This window comes from Dryobates pubescens, chromosome 24 (assembly GCF_014839835.1).
Source record: "Dryobates pubescens isolate bDryPub1 chromosome 24, bDryPub1.pri, whole genome shotgun sequence".
NCBI classification, from domain to species: Eukaryota; Metazoa; Chordata; class Aves; order Piciformes; family Picidae; genus Dryobates; species Dryobates pubescens.
The window spans coordinates 13626136-13641901 of record NC_071635.1 but is presented as its reverse complement, the minus strand read 5'-3'; the positions used below and the strand labels follow the sequence as shown (position 1 = coordinate 13641901).

Below are 15766 nucleotides of genomic sequence, written 5' to 3'. Positions count from 1 at the left end.
ATTAGGTGTCTCTGTCTGGTTTTGAGGCAATTATTCTCTACATTTTCAGGTGACACCAAAATATTAAGAAGGATGGTCTACTCCCATTCATTATGGTTTAGCTTTCAGTGTGCTAACAGGCTTGTTTTCATCAGGATAGTTTAAAAGGTTATTGTATAACTACATTTCTAGGCTTTGCATGTGAATCATGAATGGGCACATGTATAAAAGAAATGGAAAGCAGTGCCAGTAGTTATAGATTCAGCTAGGATGCAATAAGATGGCTTTTTTTTTTTTTTCTTTGTAAAGAGATAATAGAAATAATCTAGCTGGTGTTAGGAATCATCTCTCTGCATGATGTGGCTGGCTGCATTTGTAAGAATATTGCTATGCTAATAGCCCTACACTGTAGTGAACAAAGATGGTTTCTGATGGCCTTGACAATAGCTTGAAATCACCCCTGGAAATCAGCCACATATACTAACGAATAATACACTGGAACATAGTAATAAATTTCTGATCCTAGGGCCAGTTCTTTCAGATTTATTAATAAACTAGCCCACCCTGGTGCAATAAAAAGGCTTCTGCCCTAATGAGTGCCCCAATGTAACAGCAGTCCTTCCTTTCCCCCAACCCCTGCACTCTCCCTGGGGTACTCAGGTGAGCTGCTCCCTTTGTCTGCCTTTTGTGCCTTAATAAAACTAATAATTCTACATGCAATGAAAATATGCAGCAGCCCAGACTTTTGTGCTAAGTAACACCTAAGTCACCAATATATGCAGTATTTATAAATGTTTTTACTCTCTGCTATGTACTTGACACTTTTAATTAAAAGTTCCCAACCCCCCCAAATATTCCTTTCCTATATCCTTTAATTACACCTCTGCTAAAGTGTGAGAATAAATAATGTGAGTAGAATAAAAGCTATATTCTAGCAGGAAAAAGCCCCCAACATGATATTTCAAAATAACTTGTCCAGTGGTGGTATGACTTGCACTTGGTTTTGCACTCAGGGCAGAGAATATGGAGGTTTTCTCCTTTGTTTTACGATAGTGCAAACTATTGTTTTGTCTTAAATCCCTTCACAAGTTTTACTTTCAAGGGCAAACCCCTGACCTGTCTTGCACTTGACTATCCTACAGTGATTCATTGAGAACTTCCTAGAGTCTAAAACTGTAACTTTGACATAATTATTTTTGTCTTCCTGAATTTTCCATGTAGTTATGGTATTTGGGGCTCTGAGCTTTGAATAAGGCTTTTTCCAAGCTGATGGAGTAGGGAAAAAGCTGTTTGGGCAAATCTGGAGCTATCCTGGGCAGAGCAAGTGGGAGGGATCACTTGCATTCCCTGTCTACACTGGCTGTCTATGAGTCTGCAGCTGTAAGATGACATTGCTGGGTTATGTTAAATTTATCATCACCCAGTGACCCTAGTCCTCCTCTACAAGGCTGTTCTCTGTCCATTCTCTGCTTGGGATTACTCTGGCCTGTGTCCAGGATCTTGCATCTGGCCTTGTTGAACTTCATGAGGTTTGCATGGCCCACCTCTCAAGCTTGTCCAGGTCCCTCTGGATGGCATCCCTTCCTTCCAGTGTGTCAACAGCATATGTAGTTGCCTAATGCATCATAAGTATTACTTTTGTTTGTGTAGATGTAACTGCTTGTGATCTATCCAGGGAGACACTGCTATTTGCTAGTTCAGCTTCTCTGTAACACAGTTTTGTGCAACGCTTGAAAATTATGGTGGAAATGAGGTAACAGAAATGAAAATTGGATTTGCTCTACAGAAGGGAACAAAACATTAAGTACTTAATGATGTCAACTTTTGTCTTATTAAAAGAAACCCCAAAAGCTCCTGACAAAACCCAGCCAGATCACTGAGACTGTTACTAAGGAATGTTGTTGTAGTCTATAGAGCTATATTTATGTGATGATCGTGGTGTTCCCCAGATCAAGGTTACAAAACAGATGACTAGAAAGAAGAGCTTCAGTTGTCTGAGAACTTTAAAAGACAGACAGGCAGGCACTGCTCTTGAGGGCTTTCTTTCATCAAGCACAGTAGGAGTATAAATATTCTAAGTGAGATAAGAAATTTAAATAATTTAATCTTGGAATAATGCCAAATTGCTTGTAGCTGTTCTGTATCATGAGTGGCTTTAAAGGATATTACTGGACAACTGCATTTCAGGTTTTTAACTACAGTGTAACTGCTTTTTCAAGTCCTTTTCTCCTGGGGCTCTCATTTTGAAGACCAACGCCGTCAGTCAGAAGAGTCTTAAAAACTCTGAGCCAGGTTTCTGTTGTCAGAAGCAATTGTTGATATAGCCTCTCTGAGTGTCTGCTCCATTTTGATCTAATCACCTGGCTTCGGTCTGCTGGGATTCACAGATATGCTGAAATGTAGATTTTGAGTGAGCTCCAGAACAGAATGTGGTGGGGGAGGAAAAGCTCAACTGTGCTGCCACATCTATATGCTAAGATGAATTATGGGACATACCAGACACAGTTTTGAATCCATGCCCTCCTAACAGTATAGGCAGAGCTACAAAAATTTTCTTTGACTCTTCAGAGGTAGTGAGCTAACGAGAAGCAGAAGCTTGGGGAGAAATTGTGGCCTCTGATTTAGACCACATCTTCTTCCACTTCCCTCTGTCATCAGGCAATTCTTAAGGTCAGACTTCACATAAGCTAATCAAGTGTGAGATTAAATCATTAGAAGCAGTGGCAGAGGCAGCGAGAGAAATGACTTTGTTTTCTATGTATAACCTCAAGTTCACTCTGAAATGGTACACGAGGACCTTGCTGGTTCGAAAGAGGTGATACTGGTCAATAATGTGTTCATTTGGCAGTAACTCTAGTGTTCTGCTTGTCTGCCCTCAACTTCCGTGGAGGCAGAAGCTGAATGATGTTGATGAGTGCAAATGAGCACCATGATGGCCATTGAAATACAGAATGTATAGCATCACCACATGCTTTGGAAATTGCTTCTCTGAAAGCTGTTGATTTTGTTTAGATTGCAAATTCCTCTGCACTGGTTGGCAGCCTCCCACATTCAGGTAGTATGTCCTTTGAACTGTATCAGCTTAAAAATCTTTGCATGAATTAACAAAAAAGATATAAAGGGTCAATTTTTGTTGTGTTTATTTGTCTAAGTGTTGACATTTGAATGATTAACCTCCAGTAGTTTGTAATTTTGCAGTAACCCTTCAGTGGTGGGTTATGGGTTTTGGGTTTTTTTCTTTGTTGACCATAACATGAATAACTGAGGTGAAACAGCTGTACAATTCACAATTATGGGAATTAACATTTCCTGGAAGGAGGTGAGGAAAGTGGTTGTTGCCTGCATGTGGCAGGGCCAGCTGTTTAGTAGCTAACTTAAGCCATTCTTGTTGAAAAGTTCCAAAATACTGCTGCACATGTCAGTAAATGAGGGATTCTTGAAAGAGGAATCATTCAGAAAGACAAACCCACTAGATCACAGCTGTAGTAGTTGATTTCCTTAAAACAAATAATTGAAAAAGTGAAACAAAAAATACCAAGCTACTGAGATTGTGCTGGAATGTAGGACATCCTTGTGTAAAACATACAGCAGCTCTCCAGTACCTGAGAGAAAGCTGGGAAGGGACTCTTTGCAAAGGCTTGTAGTGATAGGACGAGAGGGAATAGATTGGAGCTTGAAGAAGGGAGATTTAGACTGGATATTAGGAAGAATTTCCTGACAGTTGAGGGTGGTGAGACACTGGAACAGGTTGCCCAGGGAGGTTGTGGATGCCTCCCTCCCTGGAGATGTTTGAGGCCAGGTTGGATGAGGCCTTTAGCGACCTGGTCTAGTTGAAATGCATCCCTGCCCATGGCTACAGTTTTTAGTGAGGCTTAAGGATTTCAGATCTATTTTTAAGACTTTGACTAAACTACCTTCATCTGGGAAATTGTGTTTTACTGGAAATCTGGTCCTGAAACCTTATGGTAGTGACTTGGTTAAAGTTTCTTTAAAACAGCTTACCCACCACCAGTCCCTCCAACAAAAATCCTTCTCCGAAGCTTGTTGATTGCCTAAAATGCTTCTGTTCACCCAGTGGAGGTAGTTATCTTCATTAAGGTGCCAACTTGTACTGTGCTGTATTGTCACATCTCTGAAATGTTCTGTTTAGATTTGAAGCCATAGCCAAAGGAGCCTGAATTATGTAAATCTTATCAGAACCACTCTTCAGACTGCTAGAGAAATTACTGCTTGGTTCCTGTCCATAAATGTGATTTAAAATGCAGAGCTTTCGAAAGAACACAGAGACCTCCTGTAAAACAAGAGCCATTTCTCTAGTTAGCCATTTTTCTTCTAGATACACTTAGCTGAGACAGAAATCTTATGTCAAGTCTCAGTTCAGGTGGATTTTTCTTCCCCCCTGGCTTATTTTCCTCATTTAACCCACTTCTGATTCTTCGAGGAAAATTATTCTCCTGTGTCTTTGTTTAAAGTGACTACATATGCATGTATACATTTATTTATTTGACTATGTGATGAAAATGCAGATGCTCTATATTGAATGGGTTCATGTATAAATTCAATTGGATAACAATAATTTTTTTCTTGATGGGTGAAGCTAGACATCACAGCCTCCTACAGGAGAAGGTGGCAGGGGGTACGTGGCCCTGCTTTACACCAGCTTTTCATTATAATAGAGGGACAGAAGTTGGGGGAAATAGGAAGCAATAAGATGGTTGCTCCTGATGTTATCATAGTATCAGTCAGGGTTGGAACGGACCACAAGGATCATCTAGTTCCAACCCCCCTGCCATGGGCAGGGACACCCCACACTAGAGCAGGCTGGCCAGAGCCTCGTCCAGCCTGGTCTTAAACACCTCCAGGCATGGCACCCCAACCATCTCCCTGGACAACCCATTCCAGGGCCCCACCACTCTTGTGATGAAGAACTTCCTCCTCACATCCAGCCTGAATCTCCCCACCTCCAGCCTCATTCCATTCCCCCTAGTCTTATCACTACCTGATATCCTGAGAAGTCCAATTTGGTTTCCTCAGTATTGCATGCCTGGAAAGATGCAACCAATATGCTGGGTCTTGGTGGATGGGGTGATAGTGAGTCTGTAGTAACAGATATGTATTGCAAGCAATTTACTTAGGTGGAGTAGTTTATTTTGATAGATGATGTACAAAGTTTTCAAGTTTTTACTGGCTTAGTTTTCAGCACTTAATGACTTCTGTGTAAGTCTAGTAAGAATCTTTGTTGGTGAGGAGAGACTCTGTTAATATCTCTGCTTTTATATCAACTGAAGTTACAAAAGGGAAGAAAATTGTTTTATGTATTGTAAAGTGTAGAAAAGAGAATGGTATTATAAGATTATCTTGTCATTCTGCCTTGATTCTGGGAGAAATTTTACAACAAAATAGCTGCCTGTGCTATAAGAGTGGTTCTACAGAGCATACAAATTGTAACTTGAGCCAAAATGTGAACTCTGACATTGAATTTATTATTGAGAGTAATTACTGAAGCACTAGAGAACTGCATGGGAAATATCTGACCAGCGGATGTTTGCATACCATGTACCGGCCTTTTGTGACAAAAGTGATGGAGGACAAGGGGCAATGGATATAAACTATGACACAGGAGGTTCCACCTCAACATGAGAAGGAACTTCACTGTTGGAGTCACAGAACACTGGAACAGGCTCCCCAGAGGGGTTATGGAGTCTCCTTCTCTGGAGACTTTCAAGACCCATCTGGATGTGTTCATGTGTGACCTGTGCTAGATTCTATGGTCCTGCTCTGGCAGGGGAGTTGGACTTGATGATCTTTGGGGGTCCCTTGCAACCCCTAACATGCTGTGATCAGCTGAAAAACAAGCCAGTAGACCTTTGAATTTTTTTTTCCTTAATGCACCCTTTGGAATTTTTTTGATTTGTAAGGGTTTTCAAAGCTCAATATCAGTGTAATGCTGGGTCTAGTAGGCACCACTTATCATTTCATCATTGAGTTTATAAGCAGTGTAACTGCATAAATACAGCTTTTAATGCACAAGCAAAATAATTTATGTTATCCAGCAAATGTAGTCTAAAGCCATGTTTTGGAACAAGTCATTGCAGAAGTGCTGAAACTGATTGTCTGCTTTTTATTTCCATTTTCCTTGTCCTTCTGAATGCAGCCTTCATGAAAGGGATGAAAAATGAAGGTTTAATTGCCTATTTTTGTTAACTGCAGCAGAATTGTATGGGAGTCCAGCCAGTGTTTTGAAGTAGAGGAGCAGTCACGCAGATTTTCCAGAGTTGGAGGCATCTGGAAGGAAGACTTGAAATAACCCTTCTGAACTTTCTTTTTTTTAGGCTCCTTTCTCAAAGAACCTTTGAAGCTTTTAATGGCTATCATTTCAATCTAGTACAATCAAAACCTGGGGCTGGGGGCAAGATGATGCCATCCTAAGAGAAGTCATTTCTCTGCAGCATTTGTAGTTTTCAAAGGTTTTCTGCCTTTTTCAGTGACTTCTTGTTGTTGTTGCAAGTCTGTCTCTTGTATTACGGTGCGACAGCAGTGGCATGGCACCAGGAATCTGTAGCTTTTTGGAACCATACAGTGGGCTGCACCTCCTGCTGGAACAATTCTCTTCATCAGTTGGTACTTTGCACACAGAAATCTTTTTTTAAAATGAGAATTATAAAACTTGAGGCTTCTAGTCAAATGTGTTCTTTCCCTTTTAGCTTCTTGGTCTTTAGACACTTTTGTATGAGTGCCAAGATGTTTTAGCCCTCAAAGTACCAATCATTGTGTGTGTCAGATGCGAGTAGAGAAGTCAAGCATTTTTCAGTAGCTCTGATTGTTTTCCTTTTTTTGAAGGGGAGAAGAGGAACCCTACTTATCCAGAGCTTAAGATGATTTTTCGCTTGTATCTTCAGAATAGAAAAGGAAATTGCTGCTTGGTGTGGCAATATATATTTAATGATACTGTGATGAAACTAGAGGTTCATGTAACTCAATGTAACTAATTGATAAAGAGTACCTTAAAATCCATCACATAAGGTGGTGAACATATTTTTAATGTAACTTAAAAGACTGTAGGAAAAAGGATGGAAAGAATTAGTTAAGTAGCTCAGGGATATTTTAGACAACTTCTGTATGGTTTCTGTAATAATTGAATGTAAAATACTTGAATATAATTACAAGACCAGGATCATTTTCCTCAGGTGAATCTTTGCTCATGAAGCTCAAATACTTGAGGAAGATTGCAACTTTTCTTTGAATAGTTTTGATTTTGGCTTTTTCCTCTGATTATACTCTCGTGAATCACTGGATAATCACCTGCAGTTCACTCTATTTACTACTACTTTATTGTTGTCTTACTGAGGGTCATCATGATTTTCAATGTAATTCCCATCTCATCTCTGGTGGGCTGATGGTCTTGTAAGGTAAAATGTGTATCCTTTGAAAGAATGAACCTTTTGGACAGGAGATGAGGGAGAGAAAGTGAAAAGATCCTGTTCAGTAGTAGGAGAGCAGTAAAATGAGTAAAACTGAACTTTTTATGAATGGTTGGAAATGATTTCTCCAGGGCAGGGAACTGCTTTGAGGAGCATGAAAAGAAGCTTGTACTTTTGTTGCAGCCTCAGAGAGTACTAAATGTCCCATTTACCTACCACACAAATCATACAGGTTCCATAACAGCACAGTGCATTTAATACTGGTATTTGAATTACTGCTATCACTCATAGTCTTTAGTTCTTACCAAGTACATTAATATTTTGGGCTCTTTTCCCACAGGTGTGTTTTCCTACGTGCATTCAAACTGGATTTAATTTTGTTTCTGGTCAGTGCATTTTATCCCCTTAATTTCCCACAAACTTTCATTCTCAACCTCTTTTTCATTTTTGGCAGTAGTGCTCCCACTAGTATTCTGTATTAGCTCTCTTATGAGTATGGATGAAACAAATCTTTCTGCAAGGTCTACCAGAGTTTCTTTATTTCAGAGCTGAAAACCGTCCAAGTCTCATTATTATCTTCGTATCCCAAGGTATGCTTATCTGAAAAGGTGACATTCTAACCCAAAATAATTCAGTCTGGAGAAGAGAAGGCTCTGAGAAGACCTTATTGTGGCTTTTCAATATCTTAACAGGGCATATAAAGAAGCTGGTGAGGGATTTTTTTGGGGGGATGTTGGGAAGTGATAGGGCCAGGGGGAAAGGAGCAAAACTAGAAGTAGATAGATTCAAATTGGATGTCAGGAAGAAGTTCTTCACCATGAGGGTGGTGAGACACTGGAACAGGTTGCCCAGGGAGGTGGTGGAAGCCTCATCCCTGGAGGTTTTTGAGGCCAGGCTGGATGTGGCTGTGAGGAACCTGCTGTAAGGTGAGGTGTCCCTGCCCATGGCAGGGGGGTTGGAACTGGATGGTCCTTGGGGGTCCCTTGTAACCCTGAGAGTTCTATGATTCTATAAATATAGAGAAATTTACAAATTAGGTCTTAACAATGGAGAAAAGTAAAGGGAGGAGCAGGAGGTGAGAGACAGCACTGTTAGTTCTGTGAACACTTCAGGTTTTGTCTTGTATTAAGGATAGTGGTATTTTGGGTGGGTGTGTGTTGCAGGAAGGGCCATCTGTGTGTAAGCATGTGATGTAGCATTCTTAGAGTAGTTTCTGTGATTTCCTTTCCAGCTCTTTTCAGCAAATGAGACCAACAGAATATTAAGAGTTTCTAGACCTTTATCTTCATACACAAACATTAGTCCTCTGCTTAGCAAATCTGTGTGACCTTGCACTAGGTGTTTAGTAGAGAATTTAGCTATTGCCTTACCACTAACATAGCCATTTGGATGGAATTGGATTGCTTGGCTTTCTACCCTCTATAAGAGGTAATAATCTTTCTGCTTCAGCCCAGGAGAAGCAATACCAGGCAGGGTTCCACTGAAAAGCAAGAGCTCAGTAGAGCCTCTCCTGTCTCCTCCATTTAGGTTGAAGTTGCTTCTCTTAGCGATAGAATTCATCATCACATTTGGGGATTTGTGATGATGGGCATGGAGTTCTCAAATGTCTTTTGGTTGCAGAACCAGGGAAGGTGTCATCTTCCTGCAGTGTGTTCACAACAGTGGATAAAAATCAATTGCTTTAGCATAGTGCAGTGGTAACATTGATCTTGTCAGACTATGTGGGAGGCTTGGTAGCCACGGTGTCACAGCAAGCTAGTGGCAGAATTAGGTCAGCTTTTCAGTATTTGACTCTTCAGTGAATTCCTATGCATCCTGTTCTGAACTTCTTTGGCTGATGGTGTACAAAATGACAATTTTTAATTAAAAAAAAACCACAACAGCTTGGGTTTTGCTTTTGCTGCATTTCTTCCTTTGTTTTTAAGATGAGCAGCAAGATATTTTCACAGTACACTTACTTTGTGTGTGCACCCACGGTCAGGTTCAGGAAAGAAGCCCTAGACAGTACTTACAATGCATGTCTCAGTTGCTTTCCTGTTAAAGTTGAATGGAATTAATTGGTAAGATATATTAATAGTTGCTTGTGCAAGGAGTGCACCACCTTGACATACTTTTAGAATGGATTTGCTAGCTATTTGTTGGATTAAATCTTTACTATTTCATATGTTAATCTGTGACTGCAGTTGAGTATAGTCCCAGATCATTCCAGCTTCTCTGAATTGCAGGTCAGCCTAGAGATTAGCCATTTCTCAAAATTCTTGGTATTATATTCATGAATGTACTATTCTTTGACATATTCTCCTGTGAGAGGAGAATGTTGGGCTAGCTAGCACAAAAAACTTCCATATTGTGTTACATAAAACTAGTTGAACAGTTCCACAACCCTTCCAAACCTAAACGTGCTGTCTGGGCTTTTTGGTTGGTTGGTTTGGGGTTGTTTTTCCTCTGAAGGGAGGCTCTGGAAGTGGTTTACAACAATGGATGAATAGTGCTTCATACCAGGTTTTGCAGATGGGAGAGCTATAGCAGATGCCCAAGCAGGTGCAAACAGCATTCTATCTGTTGAAGCAAGCAGTGCGAGGCAAAAAGCCATGAGAGTTCAGATAGTATTATGAGAGAGCTGGACACAAGGCTAACTCCTTCAGATGTTTTAGATAAATGGATATATTTACCCATTGCTTCTTACAGTTACAACTTTGCCAATTGTTTGAGTCTTGACTACTTTTTATCATCTATGTCTGTGAAAAGGGAAAAACCCCAGTGCTCTCTTGGAAGGTGGAGTACTGCAACACAAAACAGTGAACCGAGTTGGCTAAACCTTCATGAAAGACTATTATACCTTCAGACACTCCATCCTAAAGTCTTTTCTGGCTGTTTTCACAGCCAGTTAGTTTTAGGATTAACTTTTTGGACTGCAGAATTTGACCATGTTAGTCTGTTTTTTCCCAGAATTTCATGCTTGTTTGAGAAACCTTATGTTTCCTGGAAGATAGAAACCAGATTGGCTGGGTTTGCATGTTTTGCTGAGGATTATAGGATATACTTTAGAGAAGCCTCTCAGCTGATACTGTACTGAGCACAAAAGTATCTTATTGAGTTGTTAAGCTGCGATATTGGGAAACATTTGATATTTATTTCCAAAAGTAGGTCAGAGTTCCTTGATTTTTCAGGCCCATTTTCAGTGGTGGTTTGTTAGTAGCATTGCTATCAGCTTCCATATGCTTCATGTTGGCTGAGGTCACACTGAAACTGGGAAAGGATTTTTCCCTTTTCTTATTAGATTCAGGATATATTTTGGCTGTGGTTCACACAGATAACAGTTTCAATAATTTGAAAGACTGAGATAGAATATAAGAAAGGAAAGCAGGTTTCTTTGTTCTTTTTCCCCTGCTTACTCTATCCAAGTAAAGAGAACTGTTGTGTATGCTTCTCATTCAGAACTAGAAGTGTCCTTAGTTGTGCAGTTTCCTGCCTCAGGAGGATGAGAATATTCCCAAGGGAGCTGAAGTAAGTTTCTGAACTAATGAGACACCTGCAGTTCATTCAGTTTTGCTTTCCTGTGCACTGCTTGTGGGCTACTATGGGCTAGTGTTGCTTAAATCCTCTGTGTTTTGGAGTGTTCTCATTTATGGCAGCTCTCCAGGAATTTGTGTTAAGTGTGCAATATTGGCAAAACCCAATCACATTCTCATCCTGAACATCCTACTTCCTCCTCCTCTGCAAAAGAGGGTTGTAGGACTCTGGGACTCTGGGACAGGCTGCCCAGGGAGGTTGAGGATGCCAGGTTAGATGATGTCTTGAGCAGGCAAGTCTAGTTGAGAGGTGTTGCTGTCCATGGCAGGGAAGTTGGAGTAGATGATCCCTAAGGTCCCTTCCACCCTAAGCCATTCTAAGAAAAAGGACAGCCCAGTTTGTGGGAAGATGAGGTCTCATTGCTTTAGCCTCAAGAGCGGTTATACCAGGAAACTGGAAACAACTGTCCCAGGTTGACACAGCTTGCTCTCACAGGCCTCTCATTACCCCCACACAGACAGGAGGGAAAATAACACAAAACCCCTCTGAGTTGAGATATGGAATATAATGAGATGGTAAGAGGCACAATTAACTTCGCCTATTTGCAGGCAAGTGCAGCGAAAAGCAGAAGCAACAGAAGCCAGCAATCCCCCCAGCCTCTGACCTGCAGCCTGCAAAGCAGAAAAGGCCAACACCCAAAACCCCAGAAACAGCAACTGGAACAGGAAGCCTCCCATGTTACAATCTGAACTTCAAGCCCCATGATACTTTGCTCCAGCCAGCACTTTCATTTTAAAGCTGGCATGATGTCAGTGTGGCAATGAATATTGTCAGCAGATTGAACTCAACCCGTGACTGCAGTTTATTCTTCTTTTGAAATCTTAATGTTTGAATTCCATGAAGAGATGAAGCTCTTCAGTATGAGGGTGATGAGACTCTGGAATAGCATGCCCAGAGATGTTGTGGATGCCCCCTCTCCGCAGTTGTTCAAGGCCAGGTTGGGTGAAGCTTTGGGCAATCAAGCCTAATCTGTCTGTAGGGGGGTTGGAGTAGATGATCTCTGAGGTCCCTTCCAACCTAAGCCATTCTATGATTGCATGGTTTTGGGTTTTTTTTTTTGACTGCCCTCATTCTTAGATAACAGTGAAAATGTTTAATGCTGTAGATAAAGCTTTCTTAGGTGTCCCATATAGATGAAAAAAAAATGTTTTAAGGATACTAAAGGAATGCAGACATGTAATGTCTCTGAGCTAATTGGGTGAAAAACTGGTAGTATGGCAAGTCTGTATGAGTGAAACTGCAATAGTATCTGAGCTCATGACTTTATGAAAGCTAACTTGTGACAGACATGAGGTACTTGATGAGCTTGCAGCTGGTTGGTATGATGTTAATTGCAGCATTACAGCAGTGTGCTTGTTAGGTGGGAGATACTACCTGAAAAAGAACACAGCTGGAAAAATTCAGACCTCTCTGTATTTTTCAGAGCTGAATTCTGCTGTTCTCCCAGCCTCATGTGGCTGTGATTTCACATCCTGTGATAAGTTGTTTGAATGAGATCTGAAACATCATTATAGAAGTTGCTGTGCAGAAACACTGCTGTCACTAGCTACTTAGCTACCTGAACTGTGGTGATTATGTTGCTTGTACTGATTGCTGTCTCAAGGGTCCCACTTGTCAAGTGTTTAAGGAGAAATCCTTTAGGTATTGTGAAAATTAGCCAGCATCTCTAACTGGTTATCTGGTAAAGCAGAGCTTGGTTGCTTAAGTAGTTCACTCAGAGCATCTACTTAATACCTTCTTAGGCTCTAGCAAAGGTTGTTTATCATCTCAATAGCTGTCCTCTTGAAGTAATGGGCTAACCTGAATTCTTATATTGGTTTGGATAAGGACTCTGGCTTCAGTTTGATGCAATTCTACTGTGTTAAGCTGCCTCTTCATTTTGAACATCATCAGTTGCATGGGCACAGATCCAGAAGGCAATCTCTAAACTGAATCAAGGGTATAGTTACCAGTGCCTTTTTTTGGGACTGAGCTTGTATTTGAATGCTCTCTCCTGATTACACCATCTACAGTGCTGTGTGGTTTTTCATTTGAAGATCCAGGGTTTTGTTGTTTGTGTGTTTGGTTGGTTTTGTTTTCCTTGTAACAATTAAAGAACTTTGGTGTCTATAATGTGAGGAATTTCCAAACAGAACTAAAGCAGACTTCACCTTGGAGGATCTGGAGAGTTGTCATTTCAAATAGTGCATGGAAAATTATCTTAAACTATTATAAAAAAAATCAGATTGACAGATTGCATTGGGTTGGAAGGGACCCTCAGAGGTCACCTTCTCCAGCTCCCTGCAGTGAGCAGGGACACTTCCAGCTAGATCAGGCTGCCCAGGGCCACATCAAGTCTGATCTTGAATGTCTCTAGGGATGGGGCCTTAACCACATCCCTGGGCAACCTGTTCCAGTATCTCACCACTCTCATTGTAAAGAACTTCCTCCTCATGTCCAACCTAAATCTACCCTGCTCCATGTTAAAACCATTTTCTCTCATCCTATTGCTACAAGTTCTTCTAAACAGTCACAGAATCACAGTCCTTCTCCAGCCTTCTTGTAGGCCCCCTTCAGGTACTGAAATGTAGCTATAAGGTCTCCTTGAACCTTCTCTTCTCCAGGCTGAACAGCCCCAGCTTTCCCAGCCTATCTGCATAGGTGAGGTCCTTCAGCCCTCTGGTCATCTTGATGGCCCACCTCTGTATCTGCTCTAGCAGGTCCACGTCTCTCTTGTGTTTGGGGCCCCACAGCTGGGCACAGTACTCCAGGACAGAGTAGGATGGCAGAGTCAATGAAGTGCTTCACTGCTATAGGTAGCATTTGAATGTGCTCTCTGGGATTTAGTCCTGCTGCTAAGATTGCTCTGTGATCTTTATTTCTAATCATACTTGTCTTTTTCTTGCCCCATGTCTCAATCAAAATCAGGAAACTGCAGCACAGTGGAACCATGCAATTGTCAGCACTGCCATGTGTGTTCTCCTAAAAGTCCTTGTAGTTTAATGCAAATGTTTGGGCAATTTGTAATGTTAATATGGTGATTATTTCCTGAAGGAAAACATGTGAAGCCAAAGGCAGATTGCAAGCTCGTATTACCTTGCACCAAAATGTTAAGTGTGTATCTCTGTTCAGCTAGCAGCCAGGCAGATGTTCTCTGGATTTACAATGGCATCTTACAGCCATCAGGATTTTTTTTGTTGTTTGTTTTTTTTTTGCAGGGCTTCAAATGTCACTGAAGCAGCTGGCTGCATTGTGTAGTCAGAAACTGCTGGCAGCTGTGGTGGAACAGAGGGAGTGGTTATTACAGCCAGAAGTACAAGGTGTTGGTCAAGGGTTTATGTCTGTTCCTGGACTTCCCTTTTGTAGTCTGATTTATTTACTTAAATGTTGTTTGCCCAGAAAAGTCATTCAGAGTACTTCAAGGGCATTAGTTAATGGATGGTGGTCTTTTAAAAGGATTTTTTTTTGTCTTTACTGACTTTGAAATGCATGCCTTTAAAGCCTGTCATATCTAAGTTGAAAAGACATGTTTTATTGCAATGCTAAATGTTAATGGAAAAGAAGGCAGGAAATTAAGAATTAAAGTTCTGATACGGGTTCAGTTGAGAATCCCATGTGCTTTGTGTCTGTGCAGTGCTTTTCACTGAGAAATCCACTTGTTGTTTACTCTGTTGAAATACTGTGCTCCTAAACTTGTGTTTTCATTTGTAAATAAGATACACCTGAGATGTAGCTATTTATTAGGGCAGCCTGATCCAGTTTTCATTTGTAAATAAGATACACCTGAGATGTAGCTAGTTATTAGGGCAGCCTGATCTGTTTTAATTTGTAAATAAGATACAGCTGAGATGTAGCTATTTATTAGGGCAGCCTGATCTAGCTGGGGCTGCCCCTGCTGACTGCAGAGGTGGTTGGACAAGATGACCTTTGGAGGTACCTCCCAACCCAGACTGTGCTATGATTCTATGTGAGTAAACCATTAGGATAGAGATGGCTGCATTGTGTAGTCAGAAACTGCTGGCAGCTGTGGTGGAACAGAGGGAGTGGTTATTACAGCCAGAAGTACAAGGTGTTGGTCAAGGTTTATGTCTGTTCCTGGACTTCCCTTTTGTAGTCTGATTTATTTACTTAAATGTTGTTTGCCCAGAAAGTCATTCAGAGTACTTAAAGGGCATTAGTTAATGGATGGTGGTCTTTTAAAAGGATTTTTTTTTGTCTTTACTGACTTTGAAATGCATGCCTTTAAAGCCTGTCATATCTAAGTTGAAAAGACATGTTTTATTGCAATGCTAAATGTTAATGGAAAAGAAGGCAGGAAATTAAGAATTAAAGTTCTGATACGGGTTCAGTTGAGAATCCCATGTGCTTTGTGTCTGTGCAGTGCTTTTCACTGAGAAATCCACTTGTTGTTTACTCTGCTGAAATACTGTGCTCCTAAACTTGTGTTTTCATTTGTAAATAAGATACACCTGAGATGTAGCTATTTATTAGGGCAGCCTGATCCAGTTTTCATTTGTAAATAAGATACACCTGAGATGTAGCTAGTTATTAGGGCAGCCTGATCTGTTTTAATTTGTAAATAAGATACAGCTGAGATGTAGCTATTTATTAGGGCAGCCTGATCTAGCTGGGGCTGCCCCTGCTGACTGCAGAGGTGGTTGGACAAGATGACCTTTGGAGGGACCTCCCAACCCAGACTGCGCTATGATTCTATGTGAGTAAACCATTAGGATAGAGACAATATTTGTGATTTCCCCTGCTCCCCTAACCCTATAGTAAGCTTGGAACCAAACTGATCTGTCAGGTCTCTTTAA

The 15766-nt window shown here is 40.9% G+C and overlaps 1 protein-coding gene across 4 annotated transcripts in view; it reads left to right on the top strand.

Annotated features, from left to right (window-relative positions):
• Positions 1-15766, top strand: part of INPP4B (inositol polyphosphate-4-phosphatase type II B) — a 319510-nt gene that overhangs the window by 73095 nt on the left and 230649 nt on the right. The window lies entirely within an intron of this gene.